The following is a 9,403-nucleotide window of genomic DNA, read 5'->3' as shown; positions in this document are numbered from 1 at the left end:
AATTTTGGCAACAATGGATGTGTGTGTGAATACGTCTATGCCTACTCAATTTTGCAATGAAGACGGCTATGACATAATTCCTATACAAATGATCTTAACCCTTCACATTGAAGATGAAATTCAAGAATCCAAGGACTTAATGAAAGCTCAACAAGTCTTTTCAAACCTCTACTATGATGCAACAGACGAGTTGGAAGAACATTCATCTACCTCAGATGATTTGAGGTCGGATAAAGAACATGTGAGAGCTAAACTACTCATGAAAGGAGGGGAGAATTAGTTTTTTGACTTTCCAAATCAAAAAGCAAGAAGACAGAAATGGTATAAGAGGAAAAGAGACATGAGAAACTTCAAATCTAGACCTATGCCATCAGTCTCCAGCAGAACACAGTTTCTGATGCAAATAGATGCACATGATCGTGTCAAAGACAAAATCACTAGTAGATATCCTTTGAATGAAAAGCGGGAAATATAAAAAAACATTGAGAAAAATGAGAAAGGAAACTCAAGCAAAATCTAAATACTAGGACAAAGATTCAACCATGACACGAGTTGAACGAAGGAAGAAGTATCAAGAGTTGAAGAAATCTCTAAAGGAGATATATACAACTGAAATGGAAACCATTGAGGAGGAAGGTAAACATGTAATGAGTGTTCCATCCCATTACAAGAAATATACTCTCCAAGACCAAAAGATCATAGTCGAACAACCTGTCAGGGAACTAAGAAAACAGGGCGAGTCCTACAAAGGACCTGAAAACACAAAAAAGATAGATTTAGCCAAATCAAGAGAAGAGCATAGACCTGCCTACATTGCAAACGACTTGATGGAAGAAGAAGAAGAGCTTTTATTAAGCTTACTGAAAGAATACCGATATATCTTTGCTTGGTCTTATAAGGATCTAAAGGGTGTTGCTCCAAAAATCTATCAACATACCATACCAATGAGAGATGATGCGAAACCAAGCAGACAAAGGCCATATACTTATAATGAGACATTTTCCAAAAAGATCAAAGAAGAGATAAAAAAGCTAAAGGAAGCCGAATTTATTTATGAAATTGAACACATAAATTGGGTGTCTCCAATTGTGGTAGTACCCAAGAAAAATGAAAAATTACGGGTGTGTGTCAAGAAAGTGAATGCAGCTACCATTAGAGACAACTTTCCTCTTCCAATCACTGAGCATGTTTTAGAATGAGTTGTAGAAAAAGAAGCTTATAGCTTTTTAGATGGCTTTTCAGGATATAATCAACTTTTGGTTGACCCCAAAGATCATCATAAAACTGCCTTTGCAACTGAATGGGGTATTTTTGCCTATCCGGGTTATGCCTTTTGGGTTAACTAATGCTCCTACCACATTTCAAAGATTGATGAGCCATGCTTTTAAAGGATACCTTAGGAATTTCTTGGAAGTATATATGGATGATCTATGTGTACATTCATCAATCTGAGCTGATCATTTTCAACACCTCAAAAAGGTCTTCGAAAAATGTAGCCTTTATAGAATTTGCTTAAATCCTGAAAAGTGCACATTTGTGGGTAAACAAAGAATTTTTTTTGGACATATAGTGTCTAAAAATGGCATAGCTATTGATGTGGATAAAATTCATGTTATTGTTGAATTGCCTAGATCGACAACTGTCAAAGGGGTTCAAGCTTTCATGGGACATTGTGGATATTACAGACGGTTCATTTACATGTATGCTATAATTGCAAAACCCATGTACAGCTTGATTACACTTTGTGAATGGACTCATGAGTGTGAAGAATCCTTCATGAAGCTTAAGCAAGCTCTTACTTCAGCCCCACTATTGAAAGCACCAGATTGGAATAAGATATTCCACATACATGTAGATGCTTCCAATATTGCCATTGGGTGTATACTAGCTCAACCAGGAGACAAAAAAATTGATTTTCCTATTTCTTATGCTAGTAGACAGTTGAATATGGTAGAAAAAAACTATACAACCACCAAAAGGGAAGGATTAGGAATGATCTATGCCATAAAAAAGAATAGACATTACCTATTAGCTAACAAATTTGTGTTCTTTGTGGACCACCAGGCCTTATTGTACTTAATCAACAAGCCATGCAACACAGGAAGAATAGTGAGATGGTTCATCATTGTTTCGGAATTTGATTTCATTGCAGTTGTGAAAAAGGGCACCACTCACCAAAGAGCAGATCATTTATCAAGGATTGTTTCAGGAGAACCACCCAAGGGAGTAGACGATAATCTACCGGATGCATATCTGTTCTCCGTGGAAATGATACCTCAATGGTTGAAAAATATGGTATCATTGATGACCATTGCTCAAGTGGAGTCGCAAATAGCACTTCCTATAACAATCAAATTAATTGAGCAATGGGCTATGTATCAATTACTAGCTGGAAGGCTATACAAAAGAAATCGAGATGGAATCTTGCTTTTGTGTATTAATCCTGAAGACAAAACCCAATACCTAATTCAAGCACATATTACCATAGTGGGACTTCACTTTGCGAAAGACCAAACTATGCAACGAATCTTGAGATTTGGAGTATTTTAGCCTCAATGCAAGAAACACACACCCATACCTTATGTGACACTGTTCCAAATATCACTTGTTCCTAAGTGGAGTAACTATCTAGTTACTTACTTATCAAGCCGAACATTTCTTGAGGATATGACTAAATGCCGCCAAAGAGCAATTGAAACTGAAGCAAGAGACTATGCTCTTATTGGAAACCAGTTGTATCGGAAAGGAGAGGATCAACATTTATGTCTTTGTGCTGATGAAAATGAATATATTCCACTACAAGAGGTACTTCACATTAGCGATGCTCGCAGTGCGACGCTCAAAAATGAAAATCCATGGCGTCGCTATCAGCGTCACTATTTGATTTGTTGCATAGCGACGCGCATAGCGACACTTACAGTGACGCCGACAGGGGTAAAAAATAAACCAAGAGTGTCCGAAAACTCAGATCTCTCACACACACACATGCACGAGGAGAAGAAGGAGAGCCAGGTATGCTCCTTCCCTCTCCTCTCTCATGTTCCCTTCCCCTCTTTCTCTCTCTCTCTCTCTCTCTCTCTCTCTCTCTCTCTCTCTCTCTCTCTCTCTCAAAGGCACAATGTGTGTGTGTGTATACCACAGAATCTATCATCAGAATGCACATTGTTGGTTCTTTCAGGAGCTAACATAAACGCACTAGCTAGTTTTAACATGTTTGCCTTAACGTACGGTGATGAAGGTGAGCCAATATTGTTGCCTTTGCAAAATTTAGGCAAAGGTAATAGCTTTCCCCTATATGTTTTGGATGCTAAATTTATAGTTGAGTAGGTGGCATTCTTGGATCCCCTTATGAGACTTCCTACATTGCAAAAGCCTGATTTAGTGGTACTTTCTTGCAATGTATAAGAAGAAGACTTACACTTTAGCCCCAACAACAAAGTAGCCAAGGACGGTGTGATTGACCTAAACTATCCACTACATGAGTCTCATAAGAGGGGTTGGGGTCCTATTGGCAAAGCTTTTAACATAATCAAGCTAGCTTTACATCCCTCCATGCAATCCTCAAAGCTAAAGACACTGATTGCATCATCCGAATGGGAATGGGTGGAAGAAATTCCATAAAGCTACAAACAAAACATGGTATTTGAATTGCCATCTTAGCCAGATATTGAGAAGTCAGGTATGAATAAAATGGAGCAATCAGTGGATGGTCATGTATGAACAAAGACAACTACCCCAAACATCACATTTTTGACAACTATACGGAAAATCTATTGTGGAGTGGATTTTGAATGTGTCTTTGTAGAGTGCTCTCAAGTGTTGTCTATGGGAATACCCAATCGATCATCTTGGATAGGTATTTGTCATCTATGGTTCCTTATTCTTTTGCTTCATGTACAAGGGCTAAGAAATGAAATGAAAAGTATAGGGATGTGGTAACTTGAATGAGAAACCAATGTTATATGGTGAGTTGCTAAAGTATGGAACCTTGAAGTTCTTTTATTGTCAACACATGCCTATTTTTTTGGAAAACCTTCTACCAAATATTCTACAGTATGCCAACTAACAAACGCTATACTTGGGCTATGGTGAATAAAGGGCTCCATGACCATGAATTCAAATTAGGGTCAAAAGCATCCTTGCAAGGGTGAAGACATCGGTGACTGAGGTCATGGATGCACTTGGCATCCAAGTTGACCTGAGGAAAAAATGAAGGTGGTCAAGGTCATTTTCCCATCTAGGCTTCAACCTTCTTTGGATGAATGCATGTCGCTTGGACAAGTTGAGTTGTCGGTTCTATTGCAAGAAATATTTTCTCTCGTTAAAAATCAAAGGTATGGGAACTGCATTTTTTTCAACTACAAGTGTTATATGTTTCTAATCTTTTATCATGATATACATAGGCTAAAGAGTCGGGCGCATAAATTCCATGGAAAATTGAGTGCTTGCAAGGAAGAGTCACTGGTAATAGAATTGAAGAGGTGCTTGACATGTCTCTTTATCCACGGGATGCTTTCTCTAGGTCAATTTCATAGAGAGGAGGATAGATGTTTCATATTCATGATGTCGACAATGGGGCATGGCTCAGGCATTGATCTTTTCACAATAGAATGCAAATAACTAGAAATGGAGATCTAAAAAGATTGTGGGTGTGCTTTGATCACGTTTGAAGGATAGGAGGAACAACTATGGAAACACACGTTTACAAGCCAAGGAAAATTGTCTTTCTACATTCACTCCAAGATTGGATAGCACAAATCTCCTCTATGCATATTGATGAGCAATGGATGTTAATGTAGATTTGTGTTGGTATTTAGTATCTAAGAGTTAGTGATGATTTCCATATGCGAGATGAAAGAAGAAGACACTTCAGCTCAGATGATATTATGGAAAAAAATGATTGATGTGGTAGGGTACCTCCAACGGGTTTACGGTTAGACAAGGTGATGGAAGGTAGGGAGAAATCTTTCCTTTTCCATTGGGAACAAACTCTAGGGACCCACACCATGGAATATGTAATCAATGCATTTCAAGATGAGTACAAGAGGCTATGTCAAATTTGGCGCTATGTGCAAAGCACTGAAGATATAGAGACCTAGTATCGGTATATTCAAGCTTGGTGGGAAACCAAGAAGTGGAAGATGGGAATCTAGGCCCATTGCAGTGCTGGTTAAGTTCATGGCATATGAGGTACCCTCATTGGAGGAAGGAAATTTTCGGTTAATGTTTTTGGATAGCTTTTAGGATGTCCATTTAATTATGCCTTACAAGACATCAATGGGATAATGTTCCATCGTTTTGCAATCTCTAGATGACCACTGCATCGAGGTTGTCCCTCGAATAAATCTTTCAAAGTCACGTCACACATCATGGCTAGCATGTGAAGGTCACAAGCAAAAAAATTCTTTGTACGATGCAACACTTTTGGACATTGGGAACACGCTCCTTTAGCAATCTTTTTCATATACAGAGGTAAATATATAGGAAGCCGACCAAGAATAAGAAAGATGAGAGACAAATTATCTTCATGAAAATTTCACACACCTAGTCCATCACAGTCTAGCTGTGTTGTGAATGATGCAATAGGAGGCACCAAACTTTTAAGGATGCCTGAGTTTTTTGGAGACAGGGTTATATTGACAAAGTGGCAAAAGAAATTCACCAATGTTAAAGGCATAGAGTCAAATAGTTTGCATAGGCTAGAGTATGTCAATTGTCATTTAATGGTGCAACATAGACAACCGAAGTACTCGTACAGATGAGCAAAATGTTGGGGTGAGGATTTCGGCCATGGAGGTTGACATAAATGACGTCATGTGGGCTATCCGAAGGTGCAAACCGTGGTGTAGGTTCACCTGTCAAGGAATCATCAAAGGAGGAAAGAGCAACAAGAAGGTGAATGTATGCACTGAGGGAAAAATGGCACCAAGCTTTGGGGAAAATTCTATTGAAAGGGATGCAACAGTGACACGTGTATATGGTTTTGTAACAACGATGTGAAACATCAGTGCCAGTGGCATGGGGCACGTCCTTTAGAGTGTCATAAATAAAGGCATTGCAATTTGCGAGGTTTCATATGGCAACAAAAACTATGGAAGTGTAGGGGCAAAGATGTGCGGGCAGGTACAAGGCAGGTCTTTCTAAAGAGGCGTCCAAAAGGATAGATAGTGTGCTAGAGCTAGAGATGGAAATTGAGAAAGTGGAAGTGAAAAAGATAAGAAAACACTAAGTGCCCTTGTGGAAACTCAAAACTCAAAGTTATGTGGTGATAAATATTGGGTCCCAATAGCTAAGAATCCCACTTGTACTTGTAGAGACTTCCAAACGAGGGTAGGGGAGGGAATGACCCACATGGCTTGCAAAAACAGTTGTATTAAGTCTACTTGAAAGTGTTTGCAATGGACATAGACCACAACATGTTCATTCATGAATCTAGTTTGGGTGATAACAAACTCAAAACTCTAGTGGAGACCAAAAGGCAATATATTGTAAGAATTGTACATTTTTGGGTTTTCATATTCTCTTTGAGATGTTCAAATGACGACATTGTCTTGAATTGGAAACAAATTGACCTCTTGTAAGACAAGATAGAGAGCAAGAGAGGAGGTCCTTGGCTACTCCACTAGAGGGAGGGGCAGCAATGGACAATGATGGTAGGAGTGGGGGCAACACATGGTGGCAATAAGCTAACACCACCAACCACCGGTGGCCATGGGTGGTAAGGGGTGGCAATGGGAGGTAGTGGTGTTGGAATGGGGAAAAAAAATCTTGCTCCAAAACCGCCCTACATCCATTGTACCAAAAATATATAGCAATATAATATAAAAGAAATCACAATGTGATGTAAAATTAAAAAAGTAAGAAATAATGAAGGATTGATGACGTCATGTGAAATTCAAATATACTAATGAATTTTTTAGAGCAAAAAACCCTAAGATTAAACAAGAGAGTGATGTCATCTCTTACTTGTTGTTGAACAAGATTCTACTAAAGAAAAATGAGAGCCGGATTGTCAACCGCAATCTAGTTGGGTAGAGATGGGACCAAATTGCAAAGAAATTGTTTAATGCCGATCTAACTAGAGCCAAGGGTATGCACATCAAGATGGGACATGTTTCAAGCATGGGAGGATGACTGGGCAGGCATAATTCTTGCAAGAGCAAAAAGTGCACCTACGACAAGCCTAACAACAATCTTAGTCTCTTGAGTCTACCCATATAACACAAAAAAACCTTAAATGCATCAATAATTGCCTTATGGAGCCCCCTCTGACCATTTTACTAAACTAAAGCTCCCAACCATTCTTGCTCTATCTGATTTTGAAGCATATTGATTCACAACTCTGCTAGCTTTATAGATGGGCAACACCTGCATAATAGAATTAGCACTTGTGCTACCTCTTCTTTGCCATTGAAGGTGCAGATTTGTACCTGGCTGTCTTCACAATTTGGCCAAGACATGTCGCATGCCACCGTCGCTATTGCCAGCTTTGTGGCAAGCATATTGGTCACCCACCATGTGCAAGGTCTTAAGCTTTATGGCTCTATGGTGGGATCATGCTTTGTGGAATCATGGTAGGCCCAACCTCTAAGATCAATGTCTCAAGCTCTGTAGTGCATGATAGGCAAGGGTTTGTCCAAATTTTGATTCCCCATCTACCGTGACTAATAGTAACAAACTCATTCAGTAAGAGGAATTGGGTGTCCTAATGTCAAAATCTTGAGGACAATTTGAACCCACCGTAAACACGGGCGGTATCCAACCCTTGAAGAAAGGTTGTCTGGGTACTTTGGAGCAAGAACCACATGCATATGTTGAACCTTTGACCTCATTGATCCAAGAGAATTGGTAACCAATAGTCCATTTTAGTTTTTTTCTTCTTCAATTGAAAATTAGCAATATATCTTGTTTTTTGACAATGTTAATGGGTTGCAGCATGGAAAAGGGATGTTAAGACATGGGTGTGTGTGTGTTTAGGAATGAATATCCCCTCATGAATATGAACCATACAAGTACAATTGTCTAAACAAGTATACTAAATAATAGTACACCATATTGACATTACTTTTTGAAAAAGATGTATTTACATGATAGTGTCAAAGTGGACATATTGCAAAGTCAACCAATTTATAATAAACAAAGTTACAAATTCTACATAAGGAGAAGATCTGTTACAAAAGTATTTTGCAAACTAATAGAGCTATATTTTGATTCCATGTCCTTTTGGAAAGATCCTCTGTCTGCAAATCCGCCAAGAGAAGGGTCCAACTGTTATCTGCATCCATACCAAAGCACATGGTGAGAACCAGGTTGTGCTAATGTGTCTTGCAGGTGTCATAACTGGAACCAGTTGTTATCCTGTCACTCTAGAAGAACCTGAAGAAACCATCTACCCATAAGGACACAAAGGAGGGTCAACAAGCCCTAGTAATGCAGCATATAAATTAGTGTCCTGAGATAAAGATACGCATGTAACTACACAAAGTTATACCGGTGTATTAAAACTTAACCAGAGCTTCCTTTTAAATGGAAAATCTCCTTCAGAACACCTCATCATGGTACAATTGTAGATAGAAACTATCAATCAGCATCCAATCTCTTGCCTGCTTAAGTTGTCAGTACAGATAGTGCCCATCTTTCCAGATCATGTAGAGAAAGACCTCCTAATCATTGAAAAGAGCAATCAAACTTAGCTTTATTATGAGAACATTGCTGGCAAAATTTTGACAGAGTCTTGTTTGTACATAGAGTATTATTTCAAAAATAACATCTCCTCTTCTCAAAAGAGCCTCACATGAGGATTTTCAATATTAAAGCACAACTCATCCAAGTTCATCACCTGTAAAAAAATCATTCGCAACCACGAGTTCTAAGGTTATCCAAGAATGGAGGTTATCACCCCCCTTCTGTAACCATTTAGAAAATGTACAGTGAGAAGCAACCGGTTATGAATTGCGTGAGTAAGCTTCTCAACCAATATCACACCAATTTGTGTGGTATGCAAGGACTCAAGGGTCTTCATGAATATAGTAGGCAAATTTTGTACCATTTTGAGCTTACAAGGTCTTCATCAAAGCTACAGAAGACCAATGCTTACTCTTTCCAATATGTTAAAGTGGATTAAAGCTTAATCAAACAGTTACATCTCCTTTCCATTCACCTACCCACACCACCTAAATCAAAGTCTCTTCATTGATTTCCATTGTTTATGGCTCCTATTGTAGCACAAGTTTTCAAGATGCTTCAAGCATTCCCTCAAGGGTTTGGTCGGACAACCAAACTTTGAGGACAGTTGATTTGCCCTTCTACATCACAGTGATGGTTCGGTTCCAAACCTGGAGAGTGGAGAGTTGCATAGCATTCTTGTCATGCCAAGGCATGCCCAAGAGAACGTCGCAATTGC

Source organism: Adiantum capillus-veneris, chromosome 2, assembly GCF_014529385.1.
Source record: "Adiantum capillus-veneris isolate H3 chromosome 2, ASM1452938v2, whole genome shotgun sequence".
Classification (NCBI taxonomy): Eukaryota; Viridiplantae; Streptophyta; class Polypodiopsida; order Polypodiales; family Pteridaceae; genus Adiantum; species Adiantum capillus-veneris.
Note: the sequence above shows the minus strand (reverse complement) of the source record.